The sequence below is a fragment of the Tupaia chinensis genome, unplaced genomic scaffold (genome assembly GCF_000334495.1).
Source record: "Tupaia chinensis unplaced genomic scaffold, TupChi_1.0 Scaffold141490_1, whole genome shotgun sequence".
Taxonomy (NCBI): domain Eukaryota; kingdom Metazoa; phylum Chordata; class Mammalia; order Scandentia; family Tupaiidae; genus Tupaia; species Tupaia belangeri.
Genome location: NW_006201352.1, coordinates 2,786,772 through 2,793,248, shown reverse-complemented (window position 1 = coordinate 2,793,248; position 6,477 = coordinate 2,786,772). Strand labels below are relative to the sequence as shown.

The 6,477-nt window shown below is 41.4% G+C and overlaps 1 protein-coding gene across 1 annotated transcript in view; it reads left to right on the top strand.

Annotated features, from left to right (window-relative positions):
- CRMP1 (collapsin response mediator protein 1) overlaps positions 1-6,477 on the top strand; it is an 81,202-nt gene that overhangs the window by 35,625 nt on the left and 39,100 nt on the right. The window lies entirely within an intron of this gene.

Genomic DNA, 6,477 nt, shown 5'->3' with positions numbered 1-6,477 from the left:
GGCATAATGGCTACGTCGCTGGACTCCCATGTAGTTGACTGTGGTTCGAGTCCTGGACCCATGGCTTAAACTCATGCTGGGTGCATATGTGTGCGTGTCCAAGATCCTGAGAGGAGAATGGAGGAGAAGGGATTGTGGCATGGCCATCCCCCCAGGGGTGATTTCTTGCTTTCTTTCTCTCTGTCTCTGTCTTTCTGGCAAGCGCACACACCCTATAGCAAAAACCTCTCAAAAACAAAACAAAACAACATTGTGGGTTTCCAATATATCATATTCTAGGCCATGCCACTGGGCAGGTCTTCTGTGAGAAGTCCACTCTAGGTGACTGTCAGTATGCTGTGTGACAATGCTTTTCTGATTCTTAGGGGTTCTTTCATCTAGCTGAGGAAGTTTACTGGGCACGAGCTTCGATTTTTCTGAGGTCCTAACAGTTACAGATACATCCTTGATCTACTCTTCACCCTGAAGTCATTTTTTACTTTGAGAATTGTCTTTTGACTACGAGTGCAGAGTTGAGAAACAGTTCCATTTCCTAGTCCAGCAAGTCATGGGGCCTCTTATGTGTCCACCGAATTCTGCTCGCACACTGATCTCTTCCTTCTTTAGCTCTTTCTCATTTCCTTTTCATCTCTCAGTTCCCTTTGTAATCTCTCTCTTCTTGTATCTCATCATACATAGGTTAAAGAAGCCAACATTCAACCTTTATTTTTCATGGAAATCACCTGAGCTAGATACACTAATTCTTGGAGTAGATTTTTTTCTAAGTTACCAAAGTGGCAATTTTTCCAGTTATTTTGTTACTATGTAATATGTTACTCTGCTAACAGTTCATTTATCATTTTCTCAACTTTAAAATAAAATCTTTTTTTAAAAAAATTTTCGGAGGGCATTGGAGCTTGCCAGAGAGAAAGAGAGAGAGAGAGAGAGAGAGAGAGAGAGAGAGCACTCCCAGTGGAGAGTAGTCACACCACAATAATTTTCCCTCCATTTCTCAAGGCATTAGGCCACATAGGGAATCCATTCCCTCCTTGTTTTATCAAGCTGCTGGGGCCGAAACTCGAGCTGTGGTCAGCTATGTGGGTTCTGACTCCTGATATAGAGAACTTAATTGCTGCGCTATGGGACTGGCCCGTTAATTTTTCAACGTTTGCTCACAGTTTCTTCAATACTGTTCTGATCTCTACCCACTAGTCAATTCCAAAGTTAGTGCCATATGTTTTTGGTTTTGGCTACTGCAGCACCCAACCAAGAGGTGTCAATTTCTGTATTAATAGCCTTTGGTGTAAAAAGTAAATAAATTAATAAAATTAAAAATCTAGTGAATCAGAACAGCATCATTAAAACCACAGTGAAATACCATTTCACACCCATTAGGGTGGTTACTGTAAAACAAAACCAAAACCAGAATGGAGAGGTTATGGAGCGACTGGAACCCTTGTACACTACTGATGGGAATGAAAAATGGCATGGCAGTCCCTCAGCAAGCTCAAAACAAAACTACCGTATACCTTAACTCTACTTCTGGCTATAGACCCAAAAGAATTGAAAACAGAGACTCAAAGAGGTATTTGTATATCCATGTTTATAGCAGCATTATTAATAGCTAAGTGATGGAAGTAACCCAAATCGTCTTTGACAAGAGAATGGATTAAAAGTATGTGGTCTCTACATACAATGGAGTCTTAGCCAGCTACAAAAATTGGAAGTTCCAACACATCCACCGAATGGATGAACATGTGCACGCTATGCTACATGATATAAGCCAGTCACAAAGGACAAATACTAAATGACTCCACTTTGGTTTTTTTTTTAAGAATTAGTTTAACTTTACATATGTATGTATTATTTATTTATTTCAATTTGCACAGAGAGGGACAGAGTGAGAGAGAGAGAAGGAAAGTGAGGAAGCAATCTGCCAGGTCTAGGACTTGAACCGTGGTTGACCTTGTGGGAGTCCAGCGCCCTTAACAACCAGCCCCATGAGGTGCTTAGAGGAGTCAGATTCATAGAGACAGAGGTAGAGCTGTGGCTGTCAGGGGTTGGGGCAGGGGGAATGAGGAGTTGTTCTCTAACGGGGACAGTTGTAGTTGCGAGGAGAAAAGTGTTCTGTGGATGGATGGTGGCTGTGGTAGCACAGCAATGTGAATCATTTAATGCCACAGAAATGTATACAGAAACTGTTTAATATGAGGGACTTTATGTTACATGCATTTTACCACAAATAATAAAAACCAGCCACGGTTTATTAACTCATGGGTAGGCACTTTGGATTGAGTTCTGCTGGGCAGTTTTGCTGGTCACAGCTGGCTCATTCGTGCCTAGACTCTCCTCTGGGATAGCTAGACCAGCAGGTTTAACTCTGGGATCTGTTGGCCAGCAGGCTCGGGTGGGCTTATGTACAGGATGGATCTGAGAGAGTGAGAATAGAAGTTGTGTCTTCTTAAGGCCTGAGCTTGGAACTTGTACAGTGTCCTTGCTGCCTTGTTCTGTGGCCAAAGCAAATCACAAGCTCAACCCAGACTCAAGGGTGGAGAAATAGACTCTGCCTATTGGTGCAAGTTGCTGCAAAAATTGTCTGGTTTTTAAGAATTTACCGACCTGTTTAATTTCTTCCTGGCATCTATCTCTATATCATCTTACTTGTTTGTTTTTTGCTTATCAGCCTGTTAAGCTAAGAGGTAAACTGAGGCAAAATATAAAACAAGAGGAGTTTATTTGCGCTAGATTTGCGGACTGCAGCCAAGGTGGACCTGCTCAGGTCATCCTGCACATGTGTACCGAGTTCTTATAATCATCAGAGGGAGTGGGTTATGCCACTTGTTTTGAGACAGTTATTCTCAGTTCCTGGGATCTTGTATAAGGGTTGCATCAATCTCTTTTCTTTTCTTCTCTTTTCTTTTCTTTTCCTTTCTTTTATTCTTTTCTGTTTGTTTTAAGGGAATTTTTGCTATAGGGTGTGTGTGCTTGTTGGAGAGACAGAAAGCGAGAAATCATCCCTCAGGGAGGATGGCCATGCCACAATCCCTTCTCCTCCATTATCCTCTTGGGATTTTAGGCATGCACACACATGCACCTGGTTTGAGTTTTAGCCTCTGGGTCTTCAACTCCAACCATGATCTACTACATGGGAGTCTAGCAACATAACCATTACACCATGTGCTGGTCCCCAAGGGTTGCATCATTCTAAGGTCGGACTGGCAGTCTCTGGGTAGAGGTTCTCATCGAAGGTGTCCTTGTGTCAGATTACATTTACATTGGTCTTTGTGGGAGGACAGTTCTTATCAGCATACTAGCATGGAAACCGTCCCTTCTGTGGTCTTCCCCAGCCCAGTTTAGTCAGGGTTTTGCACAGTTTGACATGAATGACTCCTTTTTTTTTAGTTAGGTTTTTTTTTTTTTTTCAGTCATAAATTGCATGTGCTCACTAGAAAGAGACAGAGAGAGATAGTGAGAGAGAAAGTGAGAAATCACCCCCTAGGGGAATGGCCATGCTGCAATTCCTTCTCCTCCATTCTCCTCCTGGGATTTTGGGCACACACATCTGGCATGAATTCCAAGCACCAAAGTCTGGGACTCGAACCACGGTTGGCCATGTGGGAGTCCAGCATCTTAACTATCATGCCACCTGTTGGTCCCAAAATGATTTCATTTTGATCCTGATGACTTTCACCATTTCCATTAGAATGCTGACTCAGTCTCTTGTACTTTGCTCACAGTCATAGATAGCTCTAGCTTCTAGAACAATGCTCACATAAAGTAAGTACTCAGGAAAGGTTTGATGAGTGAGATAAATATTCTGTGGACAAGACTTCTGGGATCCAAGAAGTTTAGGAAATGATTTTTAATCTCTTCTTGAATATTCTCCACCCCCACTTCTACCCCCAATTACTCCTGTATCATATAAATTCCAGCCAGCTCAACTTAGTAAGACACTCAACATTAGTATTTCATATCGTCACCCTAATAATACTAAGCAAGATCTATTTTGGCCTCTTGCCTTGATCACAAGAACATAATGAGAGTTACTTCCTTTGCACATTCACGTGAATAGCCACATAGGTCTTTGACTTTGGGGTCTATATCCTGCTGTTCCAAACCAGCACAAGTAATTCAACTATGAAAACAAAATCACTAATACTAGAAAGCTTAAAAACCCAGGTCAGTTCCTGACTTCTTGAATATTCTTTATTTTTTTTTTTTTTGGAGAGGTTTTTGCTATAGGGCGCATGCGCTCACCAGACAGACAGAGAGACATAGAGACAGAAAGCGAGAAATCACCCCCCAGTGATGGTCCATTATCACATCACAATCTGTGAGAAGCCCTGTAGTGAAGAAACCTGTTAAACCCATGGTCGTGAGTTGGACATGAATTTAACCACCATGGTTGTCATCTGACATCAGTCCCAGCATCCTTGTGCTTGATTGCACACAACAGAATCCCTTCAGAATGGGGCTACACTAAGTGAAATGTGTGTGCTTTAGGATAGGGCTGTGTTTACTGGGGTCCATGCCAGGGTGTCGCATCCATTATGCTCACCTCTGTCTTCTCTTTCAGCCACTTTTTCCTCCTCTGTCCTAGGCCTGCGTTCTCGACTGCCTTGGTCACTATGTAGAGTGCCTCAGCCCTCCCTTCATCTGGGTGCAAATCTCAGTTTTAGACATCAATCAGTTGTCCTTTAGGGTCATCTGAGCCTGTTCCTCATCCTAGCACAGTTTTGTCTCTCTACCACATGCCCAGCTCTGGACTGTGGTCTGGGGTCACATTGTGTGAACATGGGCGTTTCCGTGGTTAATGGGTGGAGGAGGAAGAGGGAAGTTATTTGAAAATTTATGAGAGGTCTGAGAACGGGAAGGTATTATGAATGGACTGACAAGCCAATTGGTGTTCAATCCAATACAATCCTTTAAAATGACTTTCCATGGTACTTCCTTGGAGAAAAACCGATGGTAACAATTGTGACTTGGGGAGGTTATATGGTTATCAGGGCCTCGTGTGTATCCTGAGCCTCTAATGCTGGTTGTGAAATGATCAGGCCAAAGATATGAAAACATTCATACCTCTTGTGAGTATTGCTGAACTGGTTTTCTAAGGAACTGCAAATTGGTTATGCCTGTTTTCAACCTGACCTGCCATGTGAGAGGGTCTCATTTTGAGGTACATTCATTAGCGTTCAACAGATTTTAAAATGTGGTTATTATATTGAGATTTTATTTTAGTTTTAGGTTTTTGCCAGAGACCACATGCACTCTGCAGAGAGAGACAAAGAAAGGGAAAGTGAGAAATCACACACCTTCTCCCCCCACCCCCACCTGGGGGGATGGCCATACCACAGTCCCTTCTCCTTCATTCTCCTCTTGGGATTTTGTGCATGCATGCACATGTGCCTGGTGTGATTTTCAAGCCACCAGTCTGGGACTCAGACTGCAGTCAGCCATGTGGGGGTCCAACGCCTTAATCACCATGCCACTTGCTGGACCTGAGATTTTAATTTTAATTTTCATTACTTTAATAACAAATATGACCAATTTTTTTTGTATCCTTATTAGTCATTTGTTCTATCTTAAACTGTGGAAAAATACTGCTCACCTGTGGTGCTTTTTTAGGTTTTGTTTTACTGTTTTTAGTATAAAGTAAAAGCAAATGAAGAAAAGCATGTGCATGAAATACATGACTCTATGAGTTATGATAAGGTTATCTCCACCAAGCAAGAAATACATTTCATTGATTACTCTGGCTACCCTGACAGATGTCCTTTCCTCCCCTCAAAAGCAACCACTGATTTTTAAAACTAGGATCGTTTGAGGTCCAGGAGGTGGCATAGTGGTTAAGGTGCTAGACTCTCACATGGCTGACCATAGTTCAAGTCCTGGACCTGACAGCTTGAAAATCATGCTGGGCACGTGTGCATATGTACCCAAAATCCTAGGAGGAGAATAGAGGACCGTGCTATCCCCCTTGGGGGTCATTTCTCACTTCCCCTTTCACCATCTCTCTCTGTCTCTTTCTGGTGAGCACACATGCCTTATGGCAAAAAAAAAAAAAAAGAAAAGAAAAGAAAAAAGAAAAAAAAATGATTGTTTTGAACTTTTATGAAATTTGTTACAAATGTGTTTACTATGCTGGTTATTTGGTTTAAAAATTGACTCACAGAGAGTTTCTATTTGTAAGAAGTGAAATCTACCATGATTTTTCATAATAATTTCTAATCTGAGATAGTTTTACTCAATTTACTCTCTATTTCTCTGGGAACAAATTTATTCTCTGGGAATAAATTCTATTTATTAAGTCTGCCACCTATTTTCAAATTCATTATTTCTGCCTTTATTGTTTAATTCTAATTTCTAGTGAGTTTTCATTTTGTTCCTTTAAAATTTCTTGTTGTAGAAGCTTACTTGGTTTATATGTTCTTCCTCTTTACTTTAAAAAAAAAAAATGAAGCAGTTGAGGGACCAGCAGTTAGCGTAATGACTGGGTCA